Here is an 18168-nt window from a genome sequence, read left to right as displayed (position 1 = left end):
TCTCAACTAACATAATTCGATACATATATACACTACGCGCGCGCGCGAGGGGAATATATGCGGTAAAGCATAGTATAATGTTCATCGTCCTCAACTCCCCTAGTCTAACAGTTCATATACTAGAGGCAGTGGATTACACTAAGAGACATATTACCGATTTCCCCCCATTCTCTTGACCTCTAAACCTGTGTGCTCGTGAGCTTGGTTGGCTTCAAACACAGAAAACTCCACTACTGCTAACAATTCATTGTTGGGAGACAGCTCTCTGTGAGTTTCATATCTCCGTGTTTTATTGTTGACAAACTGATTTCTCTTTGTTCCAGATTCTTTTCGAGAACGATTACAAAGCAAGCAGCCTTAGAAAACAATGTCTCCAACGCAGTGGGCAGTTACACTTAGTGCTTGCTTTCTAAGAAATGGGATTCCCAACTTTGTAGTTCCTTCCCCAAACACAACTCACTACATGTACAGGGTCCCATAGCTTTGTTAGTGTTGTCTTCTGTGAACTGGAGCCGGGAAACCAACGTACAAATACTGATACTCCGCATCTTTGTCCACAAACTTGCCTGTTCTTTCCTTCTGCCATATGGACCCTGCGGTTGGAACTTAGTTCATCAGCCTTGGCTCCTCCCGTTGACGCACTGAGTCATCTCTCTGGCCCTGGTTAGCTTTTTTAAAACAGGGTCCATATAGCCAAGGAGGGCCTCTAACTCACAATGTAATGGACATTGGCCTGGATCAGGATCTTGTTAAATTCCCTTCCTGAGTGCTGCTACTCCAGGTCTGTGGCTCCTACCCAGGCCCCTCACAGTCCATCAGTCTCCCATCCCCCCTCCTCATCTATTCCTTACCTTCTTCCCCATAATAGGACCATCTACTTAAATTCTAGAAGATAGGCATTCGGATGCCTATCCTTCCTTACACGTCCTTCATAATTCGTGTACTTTATAATGTTTAAGGGTGGGAGGAGGGAAGATTTGGAGATTTTTGTGAAAGTCTTTTCAACACCCATGCTACCATTCAAAAGCTCTTGTCCTTTTTGTAGGTACTGTGGCAATTGTTTATTATATATACTTGCCCATATATCTGTTTATTATATATATTATATATGTTTATTATATATACTTGCCCATGTATTTGTTTATTATGTATATATACTGACCCTCAAATATATTATACTATATTTTAATATATAAATATATAATTTATGTAACATAATATGTTATCATATATATTTGGGGGCAAGTATTAGAGACAGGGTCTCTAGTCATGGAACTCTCTATGTAGACCAGGCTGGCCTGGAACCTACAGAGATCTGCCTGCCTCTGCCTCCCAAGGGCTGGGTTTATTTTTTTATTTTTTTTAAATATTTATTTATTTATTATGTATACAACATTACTTCCATGCCTGCCTGCATGCCAGAAGAGGGCACCAGATCTCATTATAGATGGTTGTTAGCCACCATGTGGTTGCTGGGAATTGAACTCAGGACCTTTGGAAGAGCAGTCAATGCTCTTAACCTCTGAGCCATCTCTCCAGCCCCCCTGGGCTTATTTTTATTATTTATTATTCTTAATATCTAATTTTAAATTTTATATGCATGGGTGTTTTGCCTACATGTATGTCTGTGCACTTCTCAAGTGTCTGGTGCCAGAAGAGGCCAGAAGAGGGTATGGATCCCCTGAAATTGGAGCTACAGTTGAGTTACCATGTGGATGCTGGAAACAAAATCCACATACTCTGTAAGAACAGTCAGTGCTATTAAACTGGTTTTCATTATTTTGTCTTCATCTAAGTGGGCAACTGTTCCATGTCCTCCTAGACAGTTCTGACTTGTTGACCAGAATGAAGCAGTCTATTTTACTGTTAGGAAATCTCCACTTCTGGTGCCTTCCTCTGAATTCAACCACTCAAGGGTCAACACAAAGTTTCTGTGAAGTCCAAATAGCACATTTCCTATAAGATTCAAAGCAAACTGGATAAAATCTGAAATTCCATGTGAAAAAAAAGTTTTTGTGGAACTGGCTTTGCCTGGGACCATGGATTTCCTGCTTTACTTCTTTTTTAAAAAACTAGTTATTAATTTCTAGTTAGCAAAGGAATGGATTTAATCTTTGCACAGCCTGACCTCAAACTTGCTATGGGCTTGAGACCCTTCTGCTTCCCTCCTCCTAGTCCTGGGGTCACAGACACATTCCACCCGGTGCCTATGAAACAAGCTCCTTCACAGAGCTACACTCCCAGTCCCACCACCCACTGCCTCTTGCATTTCTTCTAACTTCAGCTTAACTGTTCCAAAGGTAACATAAAGAGAAGCATGCAAATTTCCTTCTGCTTCCTCTGCTGGGAAGTCCCCGCCTCCCCCCCCCCCCCCCAGCCTGTCTCCTCAACGTCGTCCAGACTCAGGGGCTATGTCTGAGTGTTCACAGGAATGGGCTGGACTCTGCCTGATCTTTCTGTGCTGTCGATGCCTGGGTTATGCAGTCTGTCAAACAAGGTAGTCACTTCAGACTGTGATTCAGGCTTAGCAATCAGCAACAGGGGAGCCAGCTTCTAGTGAACTGACTGTTCAGAGCTTTGGAAAAGGCCTCTTTATTGTGACACAATTTATACCTCTTAGCAAGTCAATTTCTGCATACCAACACCCTTATCTGGAGTTGTTTGAAGGAACCATTTGCCCAAGTAAAATTCTTAACCATGAGACTGCTTGGTTTGCCAAGTACTCTCAGAACTAAGCTTTGCAAAGACACTAGGATCCTTCAGGAAGGACCCAAATAAGAATTAAACACTTGAAACGAAAGGTAACAATCACAAAAGGTAGTTCAGCCACTAGGTATTAACAACACTCCAGAATTGAAGCCAGATGCACTAGCTCTGTAGGATCTTCCTCTACAGTACACCCACGGCCATGCCCAAGAGTCCAAGAATACAGAAATGTAGATTCCAGAAATAAGAATGTAGAAATAAAGAAATATAAAGTATAAGCCTAGGAGGATGCGAGCAGGCTGTCAGCCGCTGAAGGATTAACTATTAACAGTGGGTTACTTTGCTCTACAACCAATAGTTCTGTCTGCAAGGCTGAAGCTGCCCTCTGCAAACTGAGGTTAGCTCTGCATATTGAGGGTCAGTTTTTAGATACCCGCCCCAGGGTACTCATGACCAGCAGCAATTGATGTGAGCTGGGTTAACTTTTAAATGATGGGATGTACCTTTTTGGTTGTGCATTTTCCCCGTACCTTCCCCACACAAAACTAGCAGTATCAGGAGAGTGTAGGGCTTTGGTAAACAACTTCAGGGGAAGCCAGGAGAGAACAATGACGTAAATACAAACACAGTACAACTAAAAAAAACTCTGTTAATGGAAATTGCAAAGAAGAACATTTTGTATCTGAATTTTACCTCAAATTTTTAAAACTTCCTTTGTTCATGCCTAATGCTTTGCTTCTTGCTATAAAAGGGGGAGTTTGAAAACCATCTTTTGCTACAACCTTAGGGATCCATCTCTGGCTATGGTATCAGCAAGTTGATAAGCTTTTTGTGACCCATGGAGATTTTTTTTTTTAATTTTTTCCCTGGAATAAAATTTGCTTCTGGTTTAATAGACTCTGGCGGTCTGTCCCCCGTCTTTGCACCCCAGTGGACCTAACACCCAACATAGCTCCTAGCACCTACCATCGGAGCCCTGGTGATTGAATGAGTATACGTCATTATGGTGGGACTTAACTATTTCGCTCCCCATCTGTCCTGTACTCAGTATTTCCTAAAGAAAGGCAGAATAGCATGAAGTGTGCAGAAAAAGTTCCAGCACTGCAGTCCAGTCTAATCTTACACTCTATCAATTTTTCATGTGATTAATTCCATCAAAGCCACCAGGAGAGAAGAGAGAGAAAGCACACCTGAGTAGGTGGAAGAAAAGCAGAATGACCCACTGTTCCTGCAAATTTATACACAGCTCAACAGCTGAGTTGCTGAGAAGGGATAAAGATGCCATATTCCTATGGACAACTCTCTTTTATGTTCCTCTAACCAACAACGATGAAACTCTTACACACACACACACACACACACACACACACACACACACACACGTGCACAGACATCTATGCAACCGGAAGATGGGGAATGGGGGCGGCTAGTTGGGAAAAGGGAATACTCACAAGTGAGAGGGAGATAACAGAAGGTAAGGGAGGTATGTGATCATCAAATGACATTATAGACATGGATGAAATGTCATTATGAAACATTATAATGCATAATTAATACAAGCTAATACAATTTTTTTAATCACACACAAAGTTTTATTGACAATTTTGATTACAGAAATATAGGAATGCATATTCCACGACTTCTTGTATGGAATAAGCTAGACAGCTAACGTGATTACCAGGCACCATCTGGTTTCTCATGAGAAAATCCTGGAGAACTTTTATCCTGAGTGCGGGTGTGGGCCACCTCGACTTGAGAAACTGCGCTTTTAAAAGATTGGGAATCATTAGTGTAGATTTTAACTATAACCTGCTTCCCCCTCCCTCCCAATAAAGAATTTGGTTTCTCTGAGTAAATTAAGAAAGTTGCAAGATACCATTGTGCAACCATCTGACTCGAGTGATTACAGTTGGGCAAATTCAACAATTAGTTTCTAGCATAAAGGAATAATGACAAAGAGACAGGGAAGGATGTCAGCCTTCCATGGCAGCACAGACTCTGAAGAATAAATATATTAGATGTATTATTTGCTACAGTGCATGACTTCACATATGCATCCATGAATATACACTGATAATATTCCTGAAGTGGGAACAGGAAGGACCGCTTGCAGTGTTCTGTATAGTACAGGTGACTATGCTTGGCAATTAACTGAATATTTCAAAGAAGTTGGTAGAAAAGATTTTAAACATTAACATAAATGTCAGACATCTGAAGTTAATACCCAATCATGTTACTAGGTATTGCATACACATATTAAAACCTCAACTTGTACAGTACAGATATGTACAGTAATGTGTCAATTAAAAAGAAAACGTTACAAAGAAAGGGAGGAAGAAAGAAGGAAAGGCTTCTTTATTGTCTCACAGGCTCATCCTAACATCCTGATTTGTTTCTACTTTGAGCACTTGCGTGCCTGGCATGAATCACGCTGAGTGCCCAGCAGTTTTTTGCTTTGAACCTGAGGTATTGGCCCTGGAGAAGGGAAACACTTTTGTGCTCGCCGCCCCCCCCCACACACTTTTTCTTCAGCTGGCGTGGTTATCGTGAACCCAGTAAATTACGTCACTTCTTTCTCAACATCCCATCTCCAAAGGGTTTCCTTGGTGGCTCATAATGATCTCCAAAACTCCCTTTCAGTTTCAAGCAAGAAGCAACCTGCGGCCCTACCTGCTGGGACACCTTCCAGGTTGCGGAAGGTGTGAGCCACAGTCCTGGTGCTGGAGGTGAGGCCCGACAAGCCTCCCTCGTCTTAGCTGGTCATCGGCTCACGGGGGTCACGCACACTGTTTGACCAATAATAAACACTTCAAGGCTTATCTTTTATTAGAACAAGAAACCTACAATACTTGTTTTGTTATGCATTTTAATTATTGTCTGTTCAAAATAGTTCATTGAATATTGGCTACATCTTTGAGCGTGGTATCAATCTTAGAGAAGACTTTTAGCCACTTCTTGACTAAGCAAACTGTTACATCCACTTTGGAAATCAGTGTGGCGATTTCTCAGAAAATTAGGAAACAACCTACCTCAAGATCCAGCAATACCACTTTTGGTTATATACCCAAAGGATGCCCAATCACACCACAAGGACATGTGCTCAAGTATGTTCATAGCAGCATTATTTGTCATAGCCAGAACCTGGAAACAACCTAAATGCCCTTCAACCAAAGAATGGATAAGGAAAATGTGGTATATTTACACAATAGAGTACTACACAGTGGAAAAAAATGACATTTGAAATTTGCAGGCAAATGGATGGATCTAGAAAACATCATATTGAATGAGGTAACTCAGACCCAGAAGGAAACTATAATATGTACTCACTCCTAAGTGATTTTAAAACATAAAGCAAAGAAAACCAGCCTACAATTTACAATCCCAGAGAACCTAGACAACAAAGAGGACCCTAAGAGAAACATATACGGATCTAATCTACATGAGAAGTAGAAAAAATGAAGATCTCCTGAGTAAATTGGGAGCACGGGGCTCAAGGAGAAGGTACAAGGAGAGGGGGAAAGAAGGGAGAGGAGCGGAGAAAAACAATTTTAAAAAAGCCCAATAAAAACAGTTTTTAAAAAGAGCTTGTCTAAAAAAAATAAGTTCAGGGCAGACTAAAGACAAGTGTGAAAAACAAAACTAGAAAATTACAGGGCAATAAAGATTATCTTTAAACTCCAGGTATAAAATGTTCCCTCTACCCCAACAAGCCTGCTTATATCTAGGTTTCCATTTGTCAGTTACAGATACTGGCAGCAGGGTGTGCAGGGTGTGTGGGGTGTGCAGGGTGTGTGGGGTGTGCAGGGTGTGTGGGGTGTGCAGGGTGTGTGGGGTGTGCGGGGTGTGTGGGGTGTGCGGGGTGTGGTGGCTGCGCAGCAGGTGGTACTTTATCACAGTGTCCAAGCTCCTTTCCCCCCAACCTCAGCAGCCGACAAAGTGTTTGGTTGCTGCTCTGAGAAGGAACAGCCATGGGGAGTAGATACTCTCACAAACCACACGAGAGCTTTTCAAGGCCAGCTCTGATGAGGAAATGAACTAACGTGATGATTATTCTTCACAGTTTGGCCAACAAGACAAAAGCAGGAATCTTTGTTCTTTCGAGTGGCAGCATCATGATGTTGTAGAAAACCCAATTATTGTTACTTGAGGCAGGCATGCCTGTGACTTTTTGTTCTTGTTTTATAACAATTCTCTGCCAAACTTTTTCAAGTGTGAATTTCAGAGAACCTTTCTTGGAAACCAGTAATCTTTTTTTGTTTGTTTGTTTGTTTGTTTGTTTGTTTATTTAAGATTTCTGCCTCCTCCCCAGAAACCAGTAATCTAAAAGAGAGAGAGAGAGAAAACCCCATTTGTCTCACTTCAGTTCAGCTTCTGAGATACACTCATTGGTATCCCTGCACCTCCACCCCTCAAAAAATTAAGTCGCCTTATGTACTAACAATGCAACTTCAAAAAATAAAATTCTACAATTTAAGGAGGAAAAAAACAAATTTGATTTTCAAAAATATTATTGTAAGAGCAGGGTCACTAACAGAACATGCCATTTTACTTGGCATCCCTAGTGATGTTCTCTTCCTGGGGCTGAACTGTGGAAGCATCCTGAGTTTTTGCAGGCTTGTTCCAGCCATTGCCAGCATCTGCTTCCCCTTTTTCCTCTGGGTGGCTCTTTTCCCTTCTGTTTCAGCCTGTGACGCAGACTCATTTCCTTTATCGTTCTTGATGTCGGATTTTGCCTGCTTACTTGGTAGGCATCTTGCCGGTCTTGGATGCTTCTTTCTCACACCACTCCTGGGAAGAGTTCTTTAACCAGACACAAAGCACACAAACCACCAAGGAAGGAATCAACACATTCAACACTTAAAAATAAAATTATACTACAGCTAGCAACTTGTGGGTACCAAGTAAAATACAAAGAAAATAAAATGCTCTGCCTTCCAGTCCTCTCAGATAAGGGCCTATGGTCAAGACTGTGGCTCCACCAGGCCTTCATACCCTGATGTGCTATGCCCCAAAATAAGAGTTAAGTAAATAAATCCTCCTTCTTTTAAGTTGCTTCCCCCCGGGGATGTAGTCATTGTAATAAGAAAAGTAGCTAATAGTTCATAAGCTGACATTTAATTTCTTGGGTCACTTTAAAAAAATTAGATTCAGTTTGTCAATTTTTATCATTGATTATAGCAAACCTGGAGCAATTATCAAAATTGTGTAAGAACTAAATTATCGGGCAAACATATTTGTGACACACACCTAACAAAGGCTTGGAACCTAGAATGTATAAACATTTCTGTAGATCCACAAAAAGGACACAAAACGTAAAATTTAATAAAAAAAAAAAACCACCTACGGCTAAAAGTGCTAAGTACTACTTAGATCTAGGAGCAGAGGATGTGTGACCCAGGAAATGCATGTGTGAGCTACAGGATACAGCTTCTTACCCACTAACTTGAAGAGCACTTGCTGGGAGCCATGCGACGTCTTTGGGGGAACAAGGCCTGAGAATAGCAGGAACAAGTGCTCCTTTTGGCAAGGCCTGGGAGAATTTAACCCATTTTTGGCAAGGCCTACGGGTAGTTTGCTGGATAATTCTGGGCTTGAGCCCAGGAACAGAGGTGCTGCCTGCTCTCCTCACTTTCCTTCCACAAATGATTGCTGGTTGCCTCTAGTTTCACTTTCTTAGAGCCATAGATGAAATGGCTATTGCATGAGTCAAACTTTCCCCTTAGGACTCTCCTCTAGGTGAGCCAGAGGGGATGTTGGTAAAAATACACAGCAGATCTGAGTCAGCCCAAAGGCTCTGGTGTTTCAGGTACGGCCATAAATTCAGGATTCTCAAGAACACAATGTCACCTTTCCAATGCACCTCGTGACTAGCCTGAAAGACAAAATTACAAATTTGCATAATTGTCCTGGACAGATTGATTTTATCCACAAGAGTCTAGAAGAAGTGTTAATAAGTAGATGATATCAAGAGTTATGGGAACCATCTAGGAACAGGGGATGATGCACCCTCATCTCTAGAGCTGTGTCAATATCGAAGGAAGTTGAGAGGAAGGGGACATGAGAACAAAAGATAAGCAGTGCCAACTACTAAGAGTAAGCTTTTAAGTTAAGTAGTTTCTAGGATGGTAGGAGAAAGCCTGGTATGTCCCCCATAGGAGACAGAGTAGGTACAGAATGAAGAACGGATTGAACCTCCTTAGCTGATGACTTGACCAGAGGTAAACATTAACGATTAGAGGCAAAATTTCCTCTCACTTTGCGGGATGCTGGAACTGCACATGCTGCCGACTGGGCACACTGGTCCACCTGTAGCTGTGCCATGTTAGAAAGTTTCCTTTGTTGCTGGCTGTACTGCTTCTGCTTCTAATATCAGGGCTACGAATCAAGTAGATCATGATTACAGGTGGGGAAGATGAGGGGCGGAAAGGGAAGGAGATAAGAGAGCAAACGGGCAATTATTGTAATCATTATTAGAAACTTAAGGAAACAAATATCATTATAAAACTGTTCATGCAAGCTATTGAAACTGTATAAATAAAAATGACTCAGGCTATCCGGGGCCATTTGCTTGAAACAGACTTTTCTTTCTTATGCCGACTCTACACATCCGTCCCAGGTCATCGGACCCGATAAGAGCAAAACCTAAGTTGCTTGACAATATGAAGGGCTCAGTAGATGTGGAGCAATCAAAACCTATACACACTGCTGGGTGTGTGTGTGTGTGTGTGAAATTAGTATATAGTTGTAAAGCAAAGTTGCATCGTGTAAAGCAATTCTTCTTCCTGAATATCTCTATGGGAAAGTTGAAAATTGTGGGCAGATGGGGTTAATGATAGTATTATCATTTTTAAAAGTTAGAAAGCACCCAAATGGCTTTAATAGAAAAGACAATAAATTTTAGTAATATGTGTGCAAGAGAATACTACTCAGCAGCAGAAATAAGTAGGTAACAGTTACATGCAGAAAACATAAACAAGTACCAACATAAAACTGAGCAAAACCAGCAAGTTGCAGAGGAATATAGACAACACGAACCTTTTTATACGATGTGATATATGACAAATTCAGACTTTAACAGAAGTAGAATAAAGCTATCTACAGAGCATAGCTTTAAAGCCACAGGTAGGAATGGAAACATCTTCTGAGACTGGGTAATTAAGACCCTCGCTAAGATAGGCAGAGGCGGCGGCGCACTCACCAGAGCGACGGGAGGGGGGCGATCCCCGGCGGTGGACACCTAGCCGCGCCGGAGCAAGCCCCGGATGCGCTTCCGGCAGCTGGTGTGGGCGAGAAAAGGATTCTCCATTCGCAGAAAGAGGTCTAGGCTCGGGTGAGGGAAATGGGAGCTGCTGAGAGAGAAGCTTCAAACTACACACTGAGAGCGAAAGAGAATATAATAGATGAAAATTGTTTAGAATTAGTTCTATATAGTACTAAAAGTGGGTAGTAACACTGTTTCCGCCCGGTTTCGAACCGGGGACCTTTCGCGTGTGAGGCGAACGTGATAACCACTACACTACGGAAACAAGCTGTACTAGCAGCCTTGCCTTGAGATATTCCTTCGATTTCTTTCGTTTCTGTTGTCAAGTAAATGTTTGATGGTGACCTGGAGAGGCGTCCCTCGTGTTTAACTCCGAGAAACAGAGAAGCACAAACTTTGGGCTTCATAAGTGGGACCTGAAACCAAATTCTTATTCTACAAACGACTGAATAGGAAAGACTGAAACAGAAACTTAAATAATCTCTCCAGATTACCCTTGTTATTAAAATTAATTGTTCTGAACAGATTTTTAATGGATTAAGAGGTCACTTAAAATCATCCTAAAGCCAAAATGGACTGGCGAAACAACCCGGCCTGGGGATCACGGCTCCGCAGATACGCTGGTGTCGCCACCGCACGGTCGGACGTGGGATTTGGTCTAAAAAGAAGCGATGAGCCGTAAGGGAAGCTATGGCAGGAGGATCGCTTTGAATTCAAGCCGGCTGGGTTACAAAGTGACCCCAAAATACCCAGCTACAAAAAAAGTGACAGCGTGATCCTTTTGTTTCTTATTTTGTTTCAGACAAACTCAGACGTGTATGGATTTTCTTCATTAAATTTCCGTGTAGTCAGGAAAAATATGTACCGTGCACTCCGAGCCAGCCAGGAGTCGAACCTGGAATCTTCTGATCCGTAGTCAGACGCGTTATCCATTGCGCCACTGGCCCTGCACACGTAAGCCTTTGGGTGGGGCACACAACTAGTTATGCTGTTCTCCGAGTTTAACACTGCAGTGTCTTTTTGATTTGTTTTGTTGAGGACTCTATTATCTTTACTTCTAGATTTGTTTCTGCCCCACCCCCTCCTCCCGTCACCCGCCCCCCCACCAAACAAAACGGCGGTGATAGGTGTCCCCACGTCGCTTTTCTACTCAAGCTCGCATTCATTCAACCAATACTGCTGGATGCACGGGAGATAAAATAATGAAGAAAACGGATCTTCCTGTAGCCTACAGAAAACATGATAGTTTTGACATAGACACTAAAGCTCTACATAAAACTGTGAGAGATATGGAGGAAAAAATAATACAATAAGAAAAAAGGTGGAACATATCATAGTCCTGATGCTCCCTACCCCAAATATTTACCAAATAAGACCCCAGTAGGCAGTCTCCACCACACGTCTCAGCATGCTATGTTTTTCTAGGAACTGTCAGTTCCGGTACACATTTGTACAGATTTCCTAAGCAAAGATAATTGTCATATATGTGTTTCAATCTTCAGTAGAGACTTTTGAAAAGGGTATTTATAAATAAATCAAGGGTATCTGTAAATAAATAAAGGGCTGTTAAAATAGAAGTAAATTGCTTGATGTTGAGACTATACATCTTAAGATTAGAAAACTATTTAGTTTGGGTTCATACAGTTTCAACAACTCTAAACATGTGTGCAACTGTTTTTACACTTAAGCATTAAAGGAAGCCTGCCTAATACTTTGTCCTTTCTCATCAGGTTTTGTTCTCAGACCCCCAAGGTAATTTGGTATCTTTTCTACTCCATCTCAGGAATGATGCTAATATATGTAAGGAAAAAGAAATGATTTCAAAAAGAAACCAATTATGTTGAAATATGTCACCAACACAAAGTCACAGGAGCATATGGTTACACTTCCAGCATTGAGGAGGTGGAGACAAGATGGTCAGGGCTAAAGTAGTCTTCCGATTCTTCCTTTAGCAAGCAAACTCCAACCATCTTTCTACCTCAGACTCTGTCTCCAAACAAACAAACAAGCATGTACATTTGTGTGCTTGGATTTTTAGTAACGAAGCAAAATCCTGCGGCTCCAGGTCCTGTTTATTCCCATCACACTCAGAGATGGGGCTAGATCAGAGGGCATCTCTGAAAGCTATTGGGCTCATTCTGTTTGTCCAGATGTCCTGTCATATTGTTTTTAATCTCTTGAAACTCCCTTTCTTTTGCAAAATTTCAAGGCCTTTTCTGGCTGCCTCAATTTCCTGAATAATGTCCTCAGCAAGGTATTGTTTTACTTTATTTGGGTGAGTCTTATTTGAGTCCAGTATGAGTGTGTGAGTGTGTGTGTGTGTGTGTGTGTGTGTGTGTGTGAGAGAGAGAGAGAGAGAGAGAGAGAGAGAGAGAGAGAGAGAGATCCAGCTTCCAGTCAGTGATTGTATTAGGCAGAGAAATCAAATCCAGAAGAATACATGATTAACTGCCGTACATGAGTGACAGGGTTAAAACGTCTACAGCCTGTCTACTGAGTAGGCTGGGCTGTGAGTGAGCCCACTATGCCCCGCTCTGTTAGTGTTTAGTACATAACTGGGCATTATTACAGCCTGACCAAGCTGACACCTTAAGCTACTACTGTGATGAGTTCTTTCCTTGGTCTCAATGTACTCTCCTTTGGTTTTGCTCCAAGGCATAAGGAAAACTGCTGTCTGTCTCTCTTCTTTTCTTTAATGTGAGCAGTGTGTGACACAAGACTTTGTCTTGTCGCCAATCTCAGATGTGTGGAGCAGAGTAATGAGCCTGCCTCCCTAGTCCACAGTGGAGGCTGCCGGGAAACAGCAGCCACTCTCTATTTCTGTTGCTGAAGATGACCTTGAACTTCTTAACCTCCGCCCTTTACTTCCCAAGTGCTAAGATTATAGTGTGTGTCCAGCTCACGCAAGTCTGTAAAGGGTTAATCAGAGTTTTGTTATCTTGCAGGAGTTCTCTCAGGCTCAACAATTCCTAGACTTCTTAGAAATTCCATGCAAATGTCACCAGCTTTGAGTCAGACGAGAAATACAAACCAAATACAATGTTGTCGTTTGACATCTGCCACAGTTTGGTTAAAGCTGTATTTTGTTTTTGTTTTTGTTTTTTTTTTGGTTTTTTTTGTTTTGTTTTTTTGATTTTCGATATAGGGTTTCTCTGTAGCTTTAAAGCTGTATTTTGTGACTGAGCCTTTGAACACACCATTAACAACATGCTGGCTAACTATAAGATTAAGAAGTGGGGTTTGGAAAGATGACTCGGCTACTCTTCCAAAGGACTTCCTTTCAGTTCCCAAGTTAGGCCTGAAGCTCCAACTCCACGGGATTTAACTGCCCCATCCAGACTCCTCAGGCAAAGCATTCAGGGAAGCACACACATACACACAATAAAACATCTAAAATTTAAGATGAAAGAAATGGATCCTTATTTCATCAAGTTCATAGATCATAAATAGAGTTCATAGTTCATAATTCTTCTAACGAAAGTAAGAGCCCTAGTACCCACAGACTGTCACCGTGCCCCATCTTTGTCGTCCAATGGCTGGCTGTCTTACAGTCTGATAAATTCTTCAACTATCAACGCAGTTTAGAAATAGTGAAATGCTGAATTTAGCGTCATTGCTGGGACAATCGGTCTTAGGAAACCCAACCGACTGTACCTGCAGGTTTCGTTTGTGAAGTTACTTTCACAACGATAACAACAGTACTTGTAAACTGTCTGTTTTCCTTTGTTTGAATTATACTTCAAGGATGGGTTTATTTGAACAGAGAACTGAGTAGGTTGGAAGCAGACACAAATGCACAGCTCCGGAGACAATACAGAAATGTTGCAGATGCTCTTTACTCAACCTTTTGTCAAATTAGACCCTTTGGCCAAACGTAAGAAGGCTTTCCCTCCAGAGCTGTTGAACACCAGCCTCTCCTTCATTCCTTTCCAAGATGGGCTGTTGATGATGAAGTCATATTACAGATTTTTAAGGCTTGTGTCTGGAATTCTTTTCGTTAATTTTAGAACCAAGAAGGAGATAGTTGAAACCTAAATTTATAGGAGGACGGGAGAACGTGGGGGGAATTGAAGAATGATCAAAATCTTACATTTCAGTTTAACTTAAAAATCATAAAATAAAAAAAAACTTGCTTGCTGCATGGAGCGTTTGGGGATTGGGAACATAGGTGTAACGCACGCACATCCACGCACACACACACGCACACACACACGCACACACACCTTTTTGGGGGCCCCGACTACTCACTTTTCCTGGGTGGAACTTTATCAGCGTGTTGATGAGCTGCAGAGGTGCATCCAGCCTTCCTTCATCCGTGCTTCTCCCAAACCGCCCCGACGAGGACTCAGTTCAACTGAGCGTTTTCTTAGGTCTTTGACGCGTAGCTGGTACCATTTTTAGGATTTGGGGGATCTGCTTGGGCCGCCTTCAAAGAGAAAGCTATAAAAAGACAACAAAAGCAAAGTTCATTCCTTTTCTTTGTTGATTTGAAGCCCAAAACGCGTGCGGGCTCCGTGGCTTAGCTGGTTAAAGCGCCTGTCTAGTAAACAGGAGATCCTGGGTTCGAATCCCAGCGGGGCCTTTTTGTGGTTTTCCGGTGTTCAGTAAACCGCTCTGTCAAGTGTCACATCAAAATTATCTTCATGCACTGCAGGCACTTAACGAAAGTATTAATGCAGATTGGGACGTGAATTCTAATAAACAAGGTAGTAATAACAAGAAAACGAAAGCTAAGATCATTCCTTAAAAGACAAATTTATGCATTTCTTCGTGTTCCTATAATTTTGTTTCATGTAGTATACAACCACCTTCCCCCCCAGCAAACACAAAAATTATTATCAGGGATAGCAGACAGAAAAGAAAAAAATCCTGCAAGAACTACAGGACCTCTGGCTATTCTATTTTCTTTATCAGGAATCTTGAATAGGTGTATTCTTGAATTCTGCCTCAAATGGCTTGTTTCTTTTCTTTGTTTATTTTTTAAAACCTGGTTTTGAAGTGGTTGATAAACCTGTTGGGGAAAGCCCCATATCACCTCCGACAACTATATAAACCGCCATGATTCATCTTAATGCTGTATTGTGCTCAGAGCGTTTTGGAAAGAAACATCTGAAAATTTGTCCAGGAAAGCATCTGTATGGTCACCTGTCACAGAGTGAGTGACACTCTGAAACACAGAGACTTGAAGAAGACTTAGGACTGGAGAGCCTTCTGCAGCATGAAGAATTTCAGAAGTTTGAAAAAATAAAGAAAAAAATGTATAGTTATCTGAGCTGAGTATTCTCACAAGATCAGGGAAACAGGAGCTCACTGAGTAGTTGCCAAACCCCTACTCATTTCCCAAGACCCAGCTCCCAGCGCTTGGCACAGAAAATTCCACATGCCTGACTTGACTGCTTTTGTGGAAACAGAGCATCCTGATACTCTGAAGGACAGCTCTGGAGGTAGTTAAACTTTCTGACTCCAACTATGTTGTAAGCAATGACTATGAGAGGCAAATTCTCTGATTTTTCTCTCTGCCTACACACCCCTTTCTCTATTTTAAGAGTAAAGACTATTCTCCAGTTCTTGCACACCGCTGTCTCCTCCTCTCACCAAACCTGACTCATCTGCCCCAGGCTGACTGCAGAAACTGAGCACTTGGGTACCATTTTTCGATGGCGGGTCTGACACAAAGCTCAGAGGCGTGGTATGCTAAGATCACAAAAGGTTCGTCCAAACAGCCTGCCTTCACTTTAAGGCTTTGGCTTTGTGGTGGTTGTTGTTAGTGGACATCAGGGAAACAGGTTACATCAAAGTGGGGGAAATAACTATAGATTTTAAATGCCTCTGATGTCATTCTTAGCTGTTGGGTTGATGAAAGCGAAAGCGTTCCTAAGTTAATACATTCCCTGACCAATATAGAAAGTGGTTGATAAATGGTTAATGGGGGACTAAAGATAGCCCAAGATCATTTTGGTACTTGATTTTTAACACGCCAACTCGCCAAACCACAGAGGACTAATCATACATTTCACACACAAATATGTGGCCTTTTCTGAGGGAACGTCAGTTCACACACTGAAAATGCCATTAAACTTGCTTTTGTCACAATGTGTATGGATTTCTCTGTCATAATAGAACTACCAACATTTTCTTCCTACTCAGATTTACCAAAAGCTACCCTGGCCTGTTCGTGCATATCATGTTTTACATTTTAGTCTTTGCGGTGATTATATTTTGCAAATTTGACAAGCTGGTAACCTCAACTGAAAAATTGCCTCCATCAGAACTGCTTGTAGGACTGATGTGGGAGTGCCCATCTCACTGAGGGCAGTGCCACCCCCTGATAGATGTTTTGGGGAGCAAGGCAGTAAGCATCGGTCTCTGCTTCAGTTTCTGCCTCCAGGTTTCAGCACTGACTTGGCTTGATTAATTATAATCTGTAAACTGGAATAACCCTTTCCTCCCCGGGCTAGTTTTCATCAGCATTTTATCAGAGCAACAGAAAGCTCATAGACTAGACTTTATTTCCAAATGTGCCAAATAAAATTCTTTTCTTAGAGGTTCTTTTCAATACTTTTCTTTGACTTTGACTGGCTGTAGTAACGACTGACTTGCCTTAGCCTCCTCCTGTGTCTCCATCCTCTGATCCTCCTGCCCTCACCTCTGGGGAGCTCACAGGTGTCCACCACTACACCCCGTTCGTGTCTTTGTAACAGTTTCTTACAAATCTGTTCACTCCTCAGGGCTGGGCCCGAACAAGTCCTGTTTACTTGTCTCTAGAGATCAGCCCTTGCCTGGCCATCAACCATGTGAGCATCAACAGTGTGATGGTTAAATTTAAATGTCTAATTGAACAGCCATGGGGTCTCCAGAGTTCTGGAACTTCCTAACTCAGTAGACTGAAGGCCCTAGTGTGGTGGGGCTTGATCCAGGCTTAGACTGGGTGTGGGGATGGTGGGGTGTGGTGGAGGTAGGGTGTGGGGATGGTGGGGTGTGGGGATGGTGGGGTGTGGGGATAGTGGGGTGTGGGGATAGTGGGGTGTGGGGATGATGGGGAGCTACATGATCTGACTGACTTCATAGCCTCTGCTCTCTAGACTTCATACCTGGACTGAACTAGGTCACCTACCATTCTTGTTCCCAGCTTACAAACAGCAGATCATGGTAATTCTCAGCCTTGATAACTGTGAGCCATGCCTTCATGTTACATCTCTTTGTGCATCTGCCTTTTTCCATCTGTCTTCTTGTATCCCAGTAGATGTGGATAGGTAGACAGTCAGACATATACATACCAGTTCTGTATCTTTGTAGGATCTTAACTAGTATAAGTATATATGCAATTCTGACAAAACCAGAAACCTAAAAAACAAAGTTCAGACCAGTGAGATGCTTAGCCAGTAAGAGTGCAGACATAAGTGATGATAGTGAGTCATGAATTAAAAATTAAGATTCATATAAATTTTCTTGTAAACAGAGAGAAAGAAAATATTAAAATATCTAGCCTTCAAGCTATCTTGCAACTACACAGTGCCTCTATTGTAAAGTCAGACTAAGAAAGAAAAGTAAAACGTTTACTAAAGAAGGCAAAATTTTTAAAATGAACACTTGTCAGGAGTGGGATTCGAACCCACGCCTCCAGGGGAGACTGCGACCTGAACGCAGCGCCTTAGACCGCTCGGCCATCCTGACTTGCTGCTTTCCACCTTGCTCGACTTTTACTTCTATCTTTTCTAAAATGCTATTCGCCATGTTCTGCCACCTTTCAGTCGAGGTTTGATGACATTTCAGTTCTAAACAAATCGCTGTAGCGAGGTGAACGCCTCCTGCCGCGTCTACGCTTGAAACTCTTGAAACCCTCGGCCTTCTGGCCGGTGCGGAGCGCGGGCTTGGCTGCAGCACGGTCTGCTCCGAGTCCTCAGCGGGAAGCCGGTGGGTGCTCACCCGCCAGTCACTCCCAGCCCGGGGCACTTTGTCACCAGGGCCCCCCGGTAGGTGGTCTCCCCGCAGGCACAACCAGAGGCTGAGTCTCCGAGCTGTGCACAGCTGTGTGCACTTGTCTAAGGCAAAAGTTTCTTAGAGACAAAAACAAAACCGAAAACCAGAAATCGTTTCTCTCCTAAACCCATCAATGTACTTTATAGCAATTCTCGACAACAGAGGATTTTCCAAACGCAAATCAAGACCAGGGCGACCGATTTCTATACAGTCTATCTCAG

The 18168-nt window shown here is 42.3% G+C and overlaps 4 non-coding genes across 4 annotated transcripts; 1 reads left to right on the top strand and 3 right to left on the bottom strand.

Annotated features, from left to right (window-relative positions):
- Positions 1 to 10159: 10159 nt before the first annotated feature.
- Trnav-cac (transfer RNA valine (anticodon CAC)) lies at positions 10160 to 10232 on the bottom strand. Its single transcript has one exon. It is a non-coding gene; the product is annotated as a tRNA-Val (tRNA).
- Positions 10233 to 10841: 609 nt separating this feature from the next.
- Trnar-acg (transfer RNA arginine (anticodon ACG)) lies at positions 10842 to 10914 on the bottom strand. Its single transcript has one exon. It is a non-coding gene; the product is annotated as a tRNA-Arg (tRNA).
- Positions 10915 to 14475: 3561 nt separating this feature from the next.
- On the top strand, positions 14476 to 14549 carry Trnat-agu (transfer RNA threonine (anticodon AGU)). Its single transcript has one exon. It is a non-coding gene; the product is annotated as a tRNA-Thr (tRNA).
- Positions 14550 to 17558: 3009 nt separating this feature from the next.
- Trnal-cag (transfer RNA leucine (anticodon CAG)) lies at positions 17559 to 17641 on the bottom strand. Its single transcript has one exon. It is a non-coding gene; the product is annotated as a tRNA-Leu (tRNA).
- Between the last annotated feature and the right edge of the window lie 527 nt (positions 17642 to 18168).

Source organism: Microtus pennsylvanicus, chromosome 4, assembly GCF_037038515.1.
Source record: "Microtus pennsylvanicus isolate mMicPen1 chromosome 4, mMicPen1.hap1, whole genome shotgun sequence".
Taxonomy (NCBI): domain Eukaryota; kingdom Metazoa; phylum Chordata; class Mammalia; order Rodentia; family Cricetidae; genus Microtus; species Microtus pennsylvanicus.
Note: the sequence above shows the minus strand (reverse complement) of the source record. Positions and strands in the feature narration are given on the sequence as shown.